The following is an 18,596-nucleotide window of genomic DNA, read 5'->3' as shown; positions in this document are numbered from 1 at the left end:
TATTCTTCCACATCAAAAATGGCAATTTGGAAATTTTCTGAGGAGTGGAAGGTAGTGGCTTAGTCACCTACATTTGTGAACCAAAACCTAAAATAAAAATGGCAGCCCTTCCAAACAGTTATGAGGCATTGGTCTTCCCTAATCCTTAGTTTAAATAAAAGGCCAGCTACACTTTGACAGTATCCAGTAAAAGCATGCTGTACTGGAGTTGCTCCTCTAGAGCAGATGTCTGCAAGTGTCAGATTGCACAGCGCAAAAGTTGGCACATCTGCTAAATCAGAAACAAAGTTGTCATCTTCTTCCTCTCTCTGTAAACAGACAACTTTAGGAAAGTATCTGTGTATTGTATGTAGTTGCACTGATCTCGTACATCTATCATGAATGACATTTTACCGTTCAGTTTCTTAAGTTCCTAGAACGAAGGTGATTTGCAAGATGCAGACAGCCCAGATGTGGAAGCCTCTGTATTCAAACGTTTTCAGTACCAGCCGATATTGACCAAGCACTGGCTGCTAACGGGACACGCACGCAGCCTCACATTGTCTCCTTTATGACAAGCCACTTCCACGTCTGACACCTCACAGCCTAACGGGCATTCTCACCGAAAAGCTCAACCCTCGTTAGGGGAAGCGCTGAACAACTCCCTTGCCCCTGCGTGAAGGCGAGCAAGCGGCCCAGCGGCAGCATGGCATGGCGCCCGCACCGCGGGCTCACCTGCCAGGCGGCAGCAGCTCGGGAAGCCGCCGGGGAGAGCCCGGCGCTCGGGACACCGGCCTCGACGCCGCAGCCACCTTCCCCCGGCGGCGCGGGAAGCTCCGGCCAGGCCGGGGCGCCCTGCCGCGACACTCTGGGTGCCGGTGCCGGCTCCCCACCGCCCGCCCGCGCACCCAGAAGCCGCGCTCCCCTCCCCCCAGGACCGCCCCCGCCGCGGGCGGACGCGCACACGCATGCGCGGACCCTCCCGCCCACGCCCCCTCCCCCTTGCCGGGGCACCCGCGCCCGCCGAGGCCAGGCCGCAGGGGGCGGGACGGGCGACGAATGCCGCTCCCTCTTCAGTCAGCGCGAAAGTCCCCGCCACCGCGGCGGAGCCGGTAGCCGCCGCCACGCCGAGCCCCCCCACCCCGAGGGCAGTAGTGGGGGAAAACCGACCCCCTCTCCCCCCGCCGCCGTACCGGCTTGACGCGCGCGGCCCCCGCCCCTCGGCCCCGGCCCCGCCCCCTCTCCGGCGGCTTACCCCGCGGCCCGGCCCGCGCCGCCCGTTAGGAATTTTCGCGCGCTCTGCCCCACGCTCGCGGGCAGTGCGCCTGCGCGGGGGCGGGGCGGGGCCGGCTGGCGGTGGGCGGGGCCGGCTGGCGGTGGGCGGGGGCCGGCTGGCGGTGGGCGGGGCCGGCTGGCGGTGGGCGGCCCGCCTTCCCAGCTGCTGCCGGCCCCGCGTGCCCCGCCCCACGCGCCTTCGCACGGGGCCCGGCGTGGCCGGAGGCGGGAACGGGGATGTCACCGGCCCTCGCGGCCAGCCGGGGTGCCTGTGTTACCGACCTGTCCCAGCTTCACCCGGTGAAACTGAGGGAGACAGGCAAAGCCCATGTCGACCCTGCGCGTACAGCAGGGAGAAGTCAAAATGACGGGGACGTTTATGTTCTTGGTGAACGTCGCGGTGAGTCTGCCAGAGACCGGGTGGTGGCAGTGGCCAGGTGAAGGTACCAGCCCGTGATCCACCATCCTTGGTCTCTGACCAGGAATGAATAAAATCCTTTGGTTTTTCCCCATCTGGTGAGACTGGTGAGCACAAAACCCATTAAACTTTTGCTTGTTTTCAGTTCTGTCAACATCAACAGGCCTTTTAACCCAGGGGAAAAAAACCAAACAGGATGAGTAGAGACCTGCAGTAGATAAGAAACATCACTGAATAAACTTACAGTTTGAAAAAATACCTGTTTTCTCAAACTGCACTTTGTGCTGATACTAAATTGAGACATATACACATGGCACACCTTGCTAGCCATCCGTTTATTAAAAAGTATCAGTAGTAAATGTACCAAGACCCGTATTCTGTCATTTCACCACTGCTGAGTTATGCTAGTCCTCAAGGAAATCCCACTGAAAATACCAACACTACACCATCTGACTACTTAGTGCAGTTTTGCTCATCACTCCCTAGCCCACTTACACAGTCATACTTCATTCTTATTTTGCTCATCTACTCAACTCCTTCTATTCATGCTGGTAGTTTTTCCACTCTTGACTCGCTTTACCTTCATATTCACTACTTCCAATGAAGAGCTGGTGGGGAATTGCTATAATTTTTCTACTTGTCTTTTTGAGAATCGTAGAATGGTTTGGGTTAGAAGGGATTAATTGGCATTTAAAATTTCTTTCTTTCCTACAGTATTCCTCCTGCCAAATACATACGCTTACATCTCTCTGTCCTTATTTCCTCCTCAAAGAAACTGTGGATTGTGAGGCATCATTGTAGTCCTACCTAAAGGAAAACAAAACAAAATATTTGAAAGAACATAGTCAGTAATCTTGTCTCCATCTTGAACCTAGGTCGCAATGTGTCTTTTCACATGGATTTTATATTAAATCCCACTGATATCGTTCGTCTGAATTAACAGGCTAGTTTGTATTAGATTTGTATTCAAGATTTGTACTCTGCATGGACATAGGAGTACCACTGCTGCTAAAGCTGATGTTAACTGTGCTTCTCTTTACCCAGTCTTGCTGATGTCCAAACTCCTTTCATTCAGCTTTCATACTCTTCTATTCAGATTTTGTGCAATGAGTCATATTTTCTGATCACTGCTGCTTCCAATTTTCTGTAGGAGACAAAATCCCCTTCAGTACTGACAAAGAAAAACAAATTCAGCCTACCCATGTGGTGAAATCCCCATGCATGAATACTTATGTTACTTTTTTTCATTTAATCCTGTCAAATCAGCAACACCTGATGAATTAAGGGCTTGTGTGTGGAAGTTTCAAAGTACTTTCCTGGGAGAGAGCAATTGCTCATCAAGACAAACTGGTGGGGATGTTTCCCACACATTCAGCACATCTGCAGAGCACAACTCTTGGAGCTTTGGGTGTAATGCCCATATTCACACCGTGAGTCCAGTTCATAACTCATGCAAGTCTTTAATCATTCTACTCCGTCTCTTTCTTGTCAAATGAAAACATGGCAGCATTTATATTTGTTTTCTACCATCAATTGTGTTAACACTTCCTTAGATGTCAGTGTTATTGATTATTTAATCGCTGAAACACGTAACTGTTCTGGTACAGTGGAAGAAGCTTGAGAGGAAGAAGTTTGATAACCCCATTTTTCATGTTTCTGATTGAGCATATTCCATTGTTGTTCAGTGTCTATTTCTATATCATAGTCACAAAATAGCAAAAAGCTGCCTTTGTTAATCAGCTTGATGTTTATACCATCAGCAGAGCCAATTTTCTTCTTGCTATGCAAGAAGCCATATCCCGGTTCTCATGCACACCTGGATATATGGCCAAAGATTGTAATACACCAGAATCTGTGAAAAATAAACCCAGGAATTAAAAAAAATAAAAAATAAAAAGAAATTTAAGAAAGTAATCAGAAAGGGTATAGTAGACAGATGTATAAAAATAAGAATAAATAGCAAAGATGAAAGCACATGACTAATATGCATAAAATCCAGTGGGTGGAAGGAACACTTGATAATATTACCTTAAAATGACCCTCATTTTAAATAGACACAAAATAAGTGGTAATGATATGAATAAAGAATTAGGTAGTATAAATCCAGTGAATGCCAATACAAATGTTATGTTACTTCAGACATTCTGTATGCAGTTTGCCTCTCTCCTGCATTTAATAAATGCGAGACATTTGAGTGTTAAAAAAATGTTATTGGGACTATTTTTCATAGCCTTGATCTTTAATAGCAGATAATTACATATAGAGCCAATCCAGCTGCCTAGTCTCAAACAGAGAATTACTAATAGTAAATATTTAAAACTTCAAAAAAATATTCAGAGTGTTAAAAGTCACCAGAAATAGTACTGCTATAGATATGAATACCATGTCTTCAAAACCTGAATATTTAGGAAAGGATCTTCCAAATACTGGAGAATTGCTGGCTGCTCCCTCACAACCCTAGCAATCTGCCCTTCAAGGTATGTTGCAAAATCTCCTTGTTAAGCTTTGCACTTTGATGATATACAGCAGATACTACACTTCAGGGAAAAATATCGCCATTTTCGTTTTGGTCCAGTGTTAATTTGGTAGGAAGAAATCTCCTGTTGGCGGAAAAGAATGAAAAACATCTTTGACAGTTTTTGGGAGGGGAAAAAAAAAAGAAAGTCCCAGCTGTTTGAAGCTGCTTAGAAGTTTGGAATGTTAGAATAAATACCAGGGAAGATAGATTGATGGGACGAACTGCAGGTGAGGCACACAAAGGTGGATGGTAAATATAATTTATCAATGCACATGACCACCACATATGTAGTATATTTGATGCACAGTATAGTGATTAGCTAAAGAGCACATACTGCTTTAAGCAACACAAGAGTTTCTGCTTAAACAAACAAATGCACAGTACCAAGAAAAATGCTCTCAGACCCCTTAGCTGAAGTGAACACAATACATGCCTTCATATAGGTGTGTGGCTACTTCAAAATGGTTGCTACAACAAGGAACTAATGTAGCTGCTGCATACATATTGGTGACCTTTATGGGTGGAATTAGAACTGCCCAAGTATTAGAGTGACAAACAGAGCATCAGTAATATTCAAGAGGTTTCACATCCTTCCAGGGAAGACCACAGTGTGTAACCAGTCACCAATACATTTCAGTTTACTGCTGTTCACTAGCCACATAGGCAGATATGTAATTTCTAGTTGCTGTGATTATATCTTTGAAAATTTCCCCACTAAAACACTGTATTTTGAGCGACTGTGAGTGTAATAGCTAGGCATACCTACATCCTTCAGCTTCAGGTGTTCATCCTCTCCCATATCTCCCATATAATTTCATGGTTCAGCATTGCTTATGCTTTCTAAGCTGTTCTATGAAAGAAGCAAAGAACTGTCTTCAGTAAAGAGGTGTTGCTTTTTGGAGGCAGCAGGCTCTGCAAATCTGGTTGATGGTCTTTGTGAGCAATGCATATCACACAGTCTTTATGTTGACACCAGAATAATTTTTTCTCTTCTTTTGCTTGCTGAATTGCTTGTTGTTCCTTTTGATTTGACATCATGGGGAGGTTTACTTGCTCCTAAGAGGGGCAGGAATACTTGCTGTGTTCTGTGTCCCAAGTGATAGATGAATACGTTTTGTTTCTTCTTAACACAAATACTATCAAGTCTTTAGCTGGGGAGTCTCTGCAGTGTTCTAAAAAATTGGCCTTAAATAGGCCAATGGTATTTAATGCTCCTCGAACCAAACCTTAGGAGTTCTCCTACTAGCTATTAAAGCTGTACCTTTGCTGTTTGTCTTGTATAGAACATATGTTCACAGGGATAAAATTTGGAAATTGCATTTTTAGAGAAGCTGAAGTATTTAGCTTAGTGACTGATTATGTTTCTATCTATAATTTATAAACTTCCTTGTGGAAGATAATGCTGAAAATAATCCCTTTCCCTGTACCTATCTGCACTCTCAGCAGTTGCTATAAAAAAACACATGGATGACGTGACAAAAACTTGACAAAAAGACACTGAGGCAGCAAAGATACAAAAACCTTCTGTGATGTCCTGCTGCTGTTGTGTGATGTTTGAACACTTGATGAATAATTGAGAGCATTTCTGAAGCTTGGCCTGCAGGAACTAAGCACAGTGAGTGTGTAGGAGCAGAGAGCTTACTCACTTCTATGGCATTCCTTCTTGATACTGTGAAGAGTTTCTATGGTATATACAGAAGGAGAATAAAGTACTTACTACAGAATGGAAAGTTAATGACTTCGCCTTGACCTGTTCTCTTACTGGCAGCTGTTGACAATATGAAATACTTTAGTGAGAATTTCAGTTTCATGTGTGTGACTGTATTCCTTCTTGCTTTACATGAAATACTCTCCTTAACTAGAAGAGGTACTTATGCACCCTAGAGCCTGAAAAGTTTTAGCAAAATTTAAGATAATAAAAAGAGAAATGCTAGGTTTACTGGCAGCAAGCAGGAGCCACCATAACAAATCAACAAAACTTGATAAAGTTCACACTTAAACCAATTTACAGAAGTTTGGAGGTGTGGAAAACTGCCTGTTGAGAATCAGAATGCAGCTACAAAACTTTATATTCTTTCATGACTTACATCATTATGCAAACTTGTGTTGTTATGAAGCATTAAACCTTTGAAAATTAGGTTACCATCATAATGTAAAGTATATCAGTGAACTCAAAGACATCACACACTGAAAGTCTTTAGTTTTTTTTCATCTGCAAACTTGATTATTACAAGTGAGATTTTCAAATTAGGAAACTAAATCTCGATAAATTCCTTTGTCTTCACAGTTTAAAAGTATGAGAAAACTGATCACTACTGGAATCTGGAATTCCAAACAAGCCCACAACACTTTAAAATGTTTCAAGTAAAACAGTTTCTAAGTTCTTATACCCTGAAATACAGAAATTTTGAAATAAACCAAAAAACAAAATTCACACATAAAAAAGGTATGCCTCAGCTTTTCATGGAATGATACAAATCATAAACTAAGGTAAAAACAGAACGTTGCCTTTTAACATCCCAACAGAGTCACTGTCCGTGGAGAAGACAACAAGTGGGAAAATAGGAGAAAATGTAAGCACGTAAGTTGATACATTTCTCTTATAATTTCCTTTTATCATCTGCATAAAATGCTTTTATTAAAAATGGAAGCACAGTTGAGAAAGTGACATTGTTTTGTTTGAAACTTGAGACTGCCTTTTCATCTATATACCTTCCCAAACATACGTCTCCATCAAAACCAAACAAATCCAAAGTGTAATCATAAATACTACACATCAGATGAAAAATGAAGAAATGACCAATGTTTATTCAACACATGGATTTCCACCTATTAACCATAGCATTCCTAGTGCTGACTTCTATGGTGCATATTAAAAAAAAAAAAAAAACAAAAAAAAAAACACAAAACCCCACACACAAAAAAAAACCCAAAACAAACAACTAAAAGGCCATAGAACACAGGAAAAGACAACTGGATGGAAAGACAGAAGATACTTCTCTTTGGTCTTAACCCAATCTCACACCGCCATTTTAGCTAATAAGTTCGAGAAATTGTCTCCATGGTCAGCATTTTTCAGCATTTGCTGAATGTTATATATGCTCCTTTGTTCACAGTAAAACAGGCCAGTCTGCTGGTGTGGCCTTCATGCCTTTGAAAATTACATACTTTTTTCAGTGTGGCAAAGCCCTGCCTAACAAAAAAGTCTCTGAGCTAGGGATTCTCTTCAAAATGGAAAAGACCTCCATTTACTGAGTATTAAAGTGGCTACCAAAATAGTAACTATGTAGCAAGCTTGTAGAATCACAGTCATTCCAGTCTCAGCCGAAACAAGGCTGAAACAATTCAGCTCTGTGGCAGAAAACAAGAACTGCAGTTCATGGATTGCCAACTTTTCCCCCACATTCTCTATACATTAACTGAAAACCTCATATTTCTCATTCCTTCATTTAGTTTATTGGACACTACAATATGGTGCTTCTTTGACCTCCCAAAGGAAATATAACTCCAATATTCCAGTGCCTTCACTGCTTCTTTAAACAGTTTGTCATCCACACTCCTTTGCCTGCAATACTCATAGTTACAAATCTGTGGAATGCAGTCCTTCATAAATCTCCTCTCAGTTGTTTTAGCAATCCTTCTTCCTTTATTGGTATTAACCTTTCTTTAACCTTGTCTATCTACAGATTTAGCCCCTTACTCGTGACTTCCCATAGAAAATGTCAATTTGTTTTCGATTATTCTCTCATTAAAAGTGTTCTTTTGTTTCCTTAATTTCCTTGCTGCATTAATTGAATATTTACATAGGATCACCTTTAAATGGTCTATAATTTAACATGGTGAATCTGATTCACAACTGATAATAATATACATGCATATAATGCATGCAGTTCAAAAGCTTTATACAGACCATGTGAAGCCTGGTTTAAAGGCATTGTTTCAGATATCTCTATAAATGAAAGATGTATATGCGAATATATGATACATAATAAAGTAGAAGCAAAGACAGATATTGTATTATGATGGAGATAAGACAAAGAATATGTACCTGGCAATTGCAAATAAATAAATTCAACGCAAATTGTGTTTAATTAACCCAAATCTGAGCATCACAATGCCAGTTATTAATTAAGATCACACATAAAATAAGTCTACATATATTAAGAAACACAAAGTAAGAGCCAAAAATCTCGTAAGGCAGTTTGTGCTATAATCGCAAGTTTAAGGTATCCATGCATGACTTTATTAATTTTGGAAATAGTTGCCTGCCCGCTGTTTCTTTTGTACCCACAATGTCACATCCCTTGTTTTTTTCAGCAGCGTCCCTGGAAGCTTGCTCAAGATCTTTAGTTCAAACCTAGAATTTAACTATGCGTTTCCTTAGATTTATGTACTCTCATTTCATAGGACATAAAATACCTTTAGGCTACAATGTCATTAGGGTTTCTTTCATATGTGATGTTATAAAATATTTTTTTCATGGAATACTATGATATCAAACAAGAATAAAAAGCTGAAACCCCTCCATACTAAGTGTTACCATGTGGAGCTCATAGCGACCTGAAAATAAGTGCAAGCAACCTTCTTGCCTGTTAAGCTCTTACCTGAAATTCACTGGTCTGGACACAGCATCAAATAAAGAAATTGTGCAGGGAGCTCCCTATATTAAGATCTGATATGTCCATGCTATAGATGCTCCTCAGTTCTCTTCTGTCGGTCTGCCTAGCTGTGAGGGCAAGGACTGTACAAGGGAGCCTTTCAATTACTGATACCTGAGCTGGCATAAAGCTGCAGAATCTGCAGTGAGCAATAAAGCTAGTGTAAGCAAGTCTGCATCCATAAATAACAGCTCAGAGTTACATATCTATGGAATACTGCTGCAGACAGATAAACCGGCTTGCTACAGCAGTAGCCTGATCCACTATGGTAATTTCTTTGCTCCTAAACGACAGTTCATACAAATGAGAACAGAATATTAATTAATATTTCCAATCTTAAAATTTAAACATTTAGAAAAACTCGCTATTCTCCACTCCCTAAATATCAAGTGTCCTAAGAATTTTTCAGTAACTAGGCTTTTACTTCAGATGATCAGATTGCACAAATTGACAAAATGGCCAACGACATTTGGAAAAACTCAAGAAACAGGTGGTATTTGGCTGTAAGAGAACAGAGCTTGTACCCTGTTCGTCTATGAGCTCCGTATGCCTGAATGTAGAATGCAGCCTGAACTCACCAAAAACCTAAACAAAACCAGCATCCACTTCTGTCCCATCTAGAAATGTTACTCTCCTTGAAGTCACAGTGCCTTATGTACAAGCATATCATAGGCAGTAAAATTATATTCAGAATGCACCTAGTGGGCAATGAATTTTGTGGAAAGTGCACTGGATGAACCATGAATCTTCTGGGTGACAGAAAGCATTTTATTTCCTTCCTTCAAGTGGCAATTTTTCCTCATCTGGTAAACAAGCAAAATGACACTGGACTTGTAAAATGTTCTAGAGATGAGGGTTAAGGAACATGATGCAAAAACTAAGACTAATGATTATTGTGGAGGAAAAAAGACATTCAAACAGCAGGAGTCAAGAAGCCTGGTTTCTCAGTCTTCATTAAATAGTGATTTCTAGGAAGTCAATAACCTTTGCCTTTTCCATGCACTAACTAAATACTATGGGGCCATAATTAAAAGTAAAATAAAATTAAAGCATCAGTATTTAGTAACCAAGTAGGAAAATTAAAGACTTGCTGAGAAAGTATCTAGAATGCAAAAAAACTTCTGAGTGATTGCCCAGTGAATGTGTTTACTGGAAACATATGGGATACAGCAGTGAAATGTTCTAAACGTGATAATATGTAGCTTTATGTTACAGCATATGAAACGCTGCAAACAAAAGTAACTAAATTACTTAGGGAGACATTATCTATCAACTTCCTCAATATTCAAAACCTATGTAGAGACTGCAGCATTGCTTGTCCCCACCGGGTGAGAGCCAAGCTGTTGATGGGAACAGATGGCTAAAAGGACAAGACTGGGAGCTTGACCACCATCTGGAATTCTCAGGCTGTAACAAGGATGGAGCAAAAACTCCACTAGCCAGACCTTGTACCTCTGTTGTCAGAGCCGCCCTTGTGCTGCTGGTGGCATCTTGATGATTCACACTTTGCCAGGCACTCTGTTCAGTGATGGCTGATCTGTAGCTCTGAGAGGAATGAAAAATGGAACATGATTAAATGCTGCTCCAAGTTGTGCCAGTGCATTAACGGGAAAGCCTTGTGAAGACTGATCTGTAATTGGATAATGGTGTGATGTCCATTTGTCATGGAATAAAGAAAGCCTAATTACGAAACAGCAGGGAGAAAACACAAGAGACCTGTTCCTTTTGGAAAGTCTGCAACCACTGAAAAAAAGGTTTTAAAATGTCATTTTGCTAGCTTCAGCAGCACTCTATTTCAAATATAGTAAAATCTATTAGTACTTGTTCAGAGAACTTGTAACCATGTTAGATCTAGAAAAGTCATAGTAGGCCAGTTTCAAATAATAATATAATTAAAAAGGTCACTGCTGTGAAATAGTCAGTATTAGAAAAACACTATTTTTTCTCTTGGCTATGGAACTGAGGTTGTAAAATCTCTGAGCTTTATGCTCATCACCAGATTTCATTCATACCCACACAATAAAATCCCTTCACCAACATGTCAAAAGTAATTTATCATATTATATTTAGCACTATTACAAATCTGTAGGATCAGTCTCCTCTCATTCGCGATTTTAAAACAGGCAGGTTTAACAGTGGCTTGTTATGAATTCATTTCAGGCTCCAGAAACTGTGTTTCTCTAGAGTGAAGCTGCATGCCTAGCAAAGCCTTCTGTACAGCCTTTGCTGATAGCCTGGCAAAACCTTTCGTCTCCTCTGCTTAAGATTGGGCAGAGTATTGTGGGAAGTGACAGTGCAACTGATGTGCATGCTGTTAAACACAAGCTTACACAGTTTCTCAACATCAGGGCTAACTTCCTCAGCACCTCACTAATGCCTGTGGTTAAATGGTGGCCTGAACACACCTGCTTTGAGCACACTGGTGGCACAGAGTAGGCCAGAAAATGTGGCTTTCAGCCATGTGATTCCTCTGGTTTATCAGTCACTGGTTCTGTTTTTTTGTCCTGTGGGTGTTCTTGAAGACGCGGCAGACATTAAGACTTGTTTTGTCTTTCAGTAATCAAATGTTCTCCTCTTAAGTCCCCTGCAGCATGCAACCATTGCAGATAAGGCTATGCTGCTGTAGATGTTGTCCCTATATAATAAGGCTTAACACAGACTACTTATATGGGCTTTTTTTTTAATTACTATTTTTTGCATGTTGAAGCTCTGGTGGCAGACATTTGCAGAACTTTGACATGTTTGCCTAGAAGACTAGTAAATGTCCACAAAATTTAGAAGCTCTTGGCTAACAGCCAGGGCTAGAAGAGGGAAATGCTCATGCTTCTCTAGCCTATAGCCAGAAACACCATCGGTGGGCAATGAGACAATGCTAAAGGTGTCTAAATTCTCAGACCCATACTGAGAATATCTTTGTAGCCCTGTCTGCAGCAACAAAAATCAGCTTTGCTTACTTTTTTCTCAGAACCTCAGCTTGTAAATATCTTGGAGTCTTTTCTGAAGGAAGGTACTGTGTGCGTTTAACAATAATTACATTTTCTCTGCTAATAGCTATTTACAATCTAGGTTGTCATGCCATTAAGCAGTAACAATCAAGGAACAGAGCATTTCCTAGGAATTAGTGGCTGGCTGAGCAGAGTTTAAAGCCTGAGGTACAGCCAGAGGCTATTAACTCCAGCTGGTCATTAAAAATCCTTCGGAAATACCTTGCTCTAAGGTCAGTATTACTGTTAAAACAAATGTAGGCAGATGGATTTATTTCATGGGTTGCGTTTTCAGTTGGTATGCACAGGGCTGTTCTAGAGAATTTACACCTTCTTAACATTAACCAGCCAATTACTTGAGTCACTTCTCGGCATTCTAGTCATACAGTTTGAGTTATGCTTATTAGGAAAAATGGAAGAAGAACACTGACAACTTTCAGATCAGTTCATCTGATTATCATTTCAGATCTGCTGGCAGGCATAGGATGCTTTTTGCCTACCAAAGAAACAAACCCAAGAAGTTTCACCAAGAAGTTCATCAAGTTCACCAAGAAGTTTAGTACTCCATCTTCTCCTTATTATCTGGAATGTTTGCCCAAAGACATGATCATGCAGAATACCAGCTGGCCAACAGGCCAAAATGAAAATTTAACACAGGCAGGATTTTATAGGGTTTAACAAGAGCCTATAAATAATAAACAATTCCATTTAAAACATCTTCTGAGGAGAGTGTAGTAGCAAACGAAGAATTCAAGTACATTTGGAATCAATTTTCTGGAACAGAAAAGGAGCGTTCAGTGGAAGTATTTCTGTTTGTAAGTGGAGATGGGCACACTTTGGAATAAAACAGGAATTGATTTAAGGTCTACAAACTACTGAATAATGCTTGAAACTTAAATGTCCAATAGGTCACGTCTGTCAGAACAGTCATCCACACATAGCTTTATATTTTTTAAAAAATTATTTCAAAACCCAAAACCAAACCACAGTAAAAACATTGTCATTGAAATATTGCTGTTGCTGCTGGGACAAAAAAAGGAAATTCAGGAAGTTTAGCAGAAAATATTTTTCTTTACTGTTTTATGTGTTTGTACTGTGATAACATAAATAAGCCCAGGTATAGATAAAGCTGAAGCCTCTCACACTGCCAGTTCTCTGACAGCTGAGTCTTTTATCTCACTACTGATTTTCAGACTAAAAGATAACTCACTTAAAATTTTGGAGCTTGATTGATGCATAAAACCAGTTCTGCTCTTGTCAAATGACAGATTTTTATTTTACCAGAATTTAACTCTGTGGGTGATTACCTTTAGGTGGAGGTGACAGGGCTTTGGGATTTGACTTCACCACTTCTAATAAGATGAAGGTAAGAATCAACACGTCCCTCTCAACTACTGTTGGAATCATTATGAGTAGATGGGGAAGTTTCTAAAGCCAGTCATCCTGCTGGGCAAACTGTTTCAGCAGTGAAAGGAATTATTTTCTTAAGGTACTCAGAGCTGTAGAGTGAACGCTGATTCCAGCAATCCTGAAAATGTCCTGTTGTACTACAAAATGTTGTATCATTTCTGCTGAAATACTCTTGTAGCTATTTGCTTGCATTCCATATGCATATACAGACCCCAATAGATGTTTCATCCTAGATTAAGATTATTTCCACTGGCGTATGGGTTTCTTCTATTTTCCTCTCAAAAATGTTTCAACACCACAACAATGTGCATATGTGTTACCTTAAGGCTTCTAAATATCCCAAATCTGACCTCCACTGAGGTTCGTAGGATACAGAGCAAGTCCTAAGACACAAATGCTGCAAACAGTTACACATCTGCTTAATTTTACAGACTGAGGAGTTAGGCACTTAGTAAACATTTGCAATATTGAAGCTTAAGTATTTTTATTGTAATATATTATGCATATAGGAGTATGCTTATATCCCTCAACTGTACTATCTGTTAAAATGTGAATTTTCCCTCTCAGCCACCAAATTCTGATAACAATAGCTGAATGAAATCCATGAAGTCAGACTCCCAACCTGAATTCAAGGCAGTCTAAGAAATGCAGATTTTTCCAACCAAAAAAATGGTGCTTCCCCAGTTTAGGCTGAAATAGTTGCAAACTGAAATAGTTGCAAGGCTGGGCATGAATTATGGACTTCTATACACTGTTTGAAAATCTGTGCTTTTAATGTAAGAGACTGTGTGTATAAAACAAAATTTTGTCTTTCTAAATGTGCTTTCGAGATGAAACATCCACCCCTCCGACATTAACTGGATAAGTTGCAGCAGTTACAGTGAAAGGATGCCAAGACTAAACTATTTACTTAAAGGATTCCAATTTATCCAAGCACCAAATGGTTTAAGTCTCTCAACTAGACAATTAATAATAAAACCACCATTCCAAAACACAATTTAGCACCCCAGATGTATACCCGAGTTTAGCAGTATCTGATTGTCCAACATGTTGCACATTGCTCTGAACAAAAATTTCTCACCAAATGGATAGCTTCAATCCTGAAATCCATATCAGATGTTCAGGAGGTATACTGGCAAAAGATTCAAATGCCTCTAGGTTTTAAACTGCAGCTTATCTTCCTGTGGACAAATACTTGAAAAAAAGAGAAAACCTTTGAAATTATTTTTGTTTTCACTGGAGTATTCCAAGAATTAACATTTCTTCATATTTGTCAGGTTTTTGGCAGACTTCTTTCCTTGCGAGATTAGCTAGCTGTCACTCAGCTGGGCAGAAAATGCATTTCTCCTGAACCAAACAGTTGCATCAAAATAAAAGGAAACCTTCTTGTGGCACTACAACTTAGAATTTATTATTTCTACATTACCTGATACCCATTTAGAGCACTACACTCAAGTGTTTCTTTTTTTCTGTGGACAGAAGGGGAAAACTGGGGCAAATGCAAGTAAAAATCCAAGTGAAAAACAGAAGTGAATATATATAAGCAATATGGGCATCCAAAACGGAGTGCTGGAAACAGAAGCAAACAAATTTCTGTGTTTTCCTAAAAGAGATACTGTCACTGCAGCAACTTTCAGAAGTCACAGACCCTAGTAAGCAACATCCATCAAATTCAGTTCACAGTTCTGAAGTCAAGCCAATCAAAATGGTAAATGTTCATGTGATAATGTGGTTAGATTCCATGAAAGATTAAACTAATGTATGCCCTAAATTCCTAGGTCTTACTGCAATGCCAGAGCCACTATGATGCTGCCCAGAATAACAATTTGGATGCATGCCTACCAGAAAGATGAGTTACTGAAGAGAGTATACATGTCATGGAATCAGCATTTCAGGGGGAGAGCAGCTCACCCTCTATAACAGGATTCCAGGTATACTTTTTTTTATTCCCAGGGTCTTCCTCAGATCCATCTTCATTTGATCTCATGTACCATAAAGATATTGAAGAGAATCTAACAGAGGTGCTTTGCATAGACTCCTTGAATGTGTATAAATTGTTATATATAGCAACATACAAAGTTGTACATTTCATAGAGGCAATGTCTTCTTCCAGTATCTTGCAAACACCATAGAATTTCGGATTTCCTATGCTCTGGAGCGCTGTACGTCATTGTCCCTTAGCTACGACAACAAACTGCTTAAATGGGCATGTACCTAGACATAACATTTTTATCAGGGGGCGTGGGAAGGAGGACCAGTATTGTGGCTATGTTTCTACTGATCCAGTGAACACCCTTTTTTAGCAACATGTTTTGCAACACATATGAAGCTCAGGAAATAAATACCTGACCAGACTACATGATCTAAGGACTTTGCATGAGCATAAATCCTGCTATCGGATTTCCACTTTCACTTCAGCTCATCTCATCTCAGCTAGCTAAAGAAAAACTTTCCTCAGTGCTTCCGTCTGAGCTACTAAACATGGAACTTTCCTTCCACGGAAAATCACAAGAGAATTAAAATCCTGATACCAATACGGAAGAGAGTTTAGATCAAGTTTAACCGTATGAAGCTAGGAGTCACACTTTTTTTTTATTAGTCTAAAAGATTATAGTGCTGGTCTATTTTACCAATTTTCTACTTATAGGAACACTCAAAATCCTTTTGTATTAAACCAGCAGTAAGCTATTTATAAAAATGTAATGACAATGAGTTAATCCCTGAAAGCACTGAGGTAACTAATCCAATAATGATACTATAATATTTTGTTTCATATCCTGTAAGGGACAGATCACAAATCTATGTTTTCCATTAGAGTGGCAGAACAAATCTTAATAAAAGGCCTTCCTTATGAAATGTGCTTCAACTCAAAGCTCTCTGGAGAAAATGCTCTGACCCTATAGTGCCATTTAAGAAGATCATATTGGATCAAAGACCCACTGGGATATGGAGCGTCTGTGGTGGATGAAAGGCTTAGATTTTGTCAGTTATTGTAAGATATAATAATAAAAGAATGGGAAAGGATTCATGGCACACAATAAATAAGATGTGTAGGCACTTTTAATTTTAACAGAGTAAAGAGCCTTTCAATATCCGCATTTCATGTAAATTACTACTATCCATTATGATTTTTGTGTCTTTTCAAGTGACAATACAGCTTCCTCTGTTCTCCCAACAATGCAGCACTGGGTGAGAGTCTGAAAACACAGAGCAGCAGTTAAAACAGACGAATAAGTATTGAATTTAAGCCATGATTTACAATGGTGAATGTTTCCAGAACCCACTTCCTTTGGAACAAAATATAGCAAGAAAAAAAGGAAAAAAAAGCTTTGATAGTTCTTTCCTACTTCTGTAGGGTGGAACAAAGGGGCCAGCATCCAACAGAGAAAACATAGCTGAGTTCTCTGTGCTCCTGAAAATTTGGTGACCTATTTTGGTGCCTCAGTAAAATGGTGTAATCCCAAAGAGGGCCACAGGATAAACCAGAGCCTTAAGGGATTTGTAGGAAGGCAAAATTCTCTATCCATTTGTCACAATTCCACAGTGCTACTTTCTGTTGTGGCTTTTTGCTGCTTGTTTTTAAGTGGTATTTTGTTCTCAAAGCTTCAGAGAAACAAATGTTCAAGATGCTCACTAACTTGGTGAGAAGTTTTATTTGATGGTAGGTGTACATCCTATGAATTTGCAGGCAGAATTTCTGAAGTTAAAGAATATCTTTAATTGTCTGCGTATTCTTAGCAAGGTTATACTCATAGTGACAGCTTATCAAAAAATCACATTTGCCTTTTAAGTCCTTCTTTATAAAAAAGCTAAAAATTATGAATTTAATCTTGAAATAAGAACGTGGTTTTAGCCAAAACAGGAAAAAAAATATAAAATCCATTCTTCCCCGTTGGTGATTTTAGTGTAGCAGAATTTTGAAAGAAAAGGATCTAGAACAACACTGCCCCCCCTGTTTTGAGGTTTTTTGTGTCATTGAGAACTATGTAACAAATGACAGCAAAGTGGGCAAAGCATCAACTGAAGAACATTTGTAAGAGGTTACAGCCTCCAGTTTACCATCACAAGACTCCTTCTTTCAGTTCTATGAGCTGCAAGTTCATTACTTACCCCTGTGATGGCGGTGCCTTTACACAATGTCCTAATCTTGTATATTATTTATAATTACTATTATTGTAAGGTAGGACTCTTAAATACGATATTTGGACTGAGAAAGCCATAACTATTCCGTGCATTTATTGAGTATTTTACAGGGGCTGATTTCTTTTGATGAAAACAATTTTGATGATGTTGTATTATATTTTAATCACAATTGCAATTTTTTTCCTGTCTGTTTTGTGCAGTATTTCATTGGTCTGTCACAAAGTTCATGACTCTTTTAAGGTTTTGAATATTTAAAAGTGCAGAAGCTGGATTTCTTCCTGAGCTCTGTGGGTTTCATTCATTTTTCTTTACATTTTCATTGAAAACCCCCCATTTCCCACTGATCCACACTTCTCACTCTTTCCAAGCCACCAGCCCATGTTCCCATCTCACAAGTCCCCTACTCCTTCTAACCCATCCTCTCCTGGCTCAGGCCCCTTTTACCCTTTCACAGCCAAATCCCCAGCTTCCCAACACCTCCCAAATCTTCCTTGTCACTGCCTGAACACAAAGATGGGCTTTCTTTCCCAGCTCCCAGGGCTGTTCAGGGAATACTGCTGCTGCTGTCCACAATTCAGACCCAGACAATGCCCTTTCTGGCACTTTTCTCCCCATCTGCCACCCTCTTACTGGCTTTCATGGCTAGCCAAGTCCATTCGCTCTTTCATTTCTTTTTGACCAGAGTGCAGGGATTGAAAAACATACACCAAGACACATGTATTGCAAATCCCCACAGAAAAGCCAGGAAAAGCCAGCAATGACAGCCAGACTCCCAGCTGTCCCGTACACGATGGCTTCCTATACACCCCTACTGTAACGCTTCTTCATGAGAGCTTCCAGAGTCTTTGCTTTTTCACATAGTTAGCCTGTTAGGTGGCATGTGAGGAATAATATTGTGGTTATTAGGGGGATGTATGTTCTCTGGAACAGGAAAAAAGTGTCTGCTGGGCCGCAGCCCACCTCTGGGTCTGACACACAATTTCAATGGGAAAAAAATTAAGCGTTAGTCCAAGTATCTGTGCAAAGAAGACCTTAAGGGAAAGACACTTTGAGGCCAGAGAAAATAATTTTAAATGACCCAGTGGAGTGTCTTCAATTCAAACCCTTTTTCTTCTATTAGATGTACATTAAGGAAGCTAACAAGACCATTTCCAGTAAGTCAGTACCATTCCATTCTGCTTAATCCTACTTGTACTCTGAAGAAATGAATC

The 18,596-nt window shown here is 40.0% G+C and overlaps 1 protein-coding gene across 4 annotated transcripts in view; it reads right to left on the bottom strand.

Annotated features, from left to right (window-relative positions):
* Nucleotides 1-8,878, bottom strand: part of FANCC (FA complementation group C) — a 91,458-nt gene extending 82,580 nt beyond the window's left edge. The window contains exon 1 of one of the 4 annotated variants that reach the window (XM_040580387.1): nucleotides 8,795-8,878. The gene's annotated coding sequence lies outside the window, so the exon portion shown is untranslated. Of the gene's footprint in view, nucleotides 1-1,172; nucleotides 1,194-1,234; nucleotides 1,317-8,794 lie in introns of those variants that run through there. The other 3 variants (XM_040580385.1, XM_040580384.1, XM_040580388.1) reach the window with 3 other exon arrangements.
* Nucleotides 8,879-18,596: the final 9,718 nt, after the last annotated feature.

This window comes from Falco naumanni, chromosome Z, assembly GCF_017639655.2.
Source record: "Falco naumanni isolate bFalNau1 chromosome Z, bFalNau1.pat, whole genome shotgun sequence".
NCBI lineage: Eukaryota > Metazoa > Chordata > Aves > Falconiformes > Falconidae > Falco > Falco naumanni.
The sequence above is the reverse complement of the archived record's forward strand: the minus strand, read 5'-3'. Positions and strand labels throughout refer to the sequence as shown.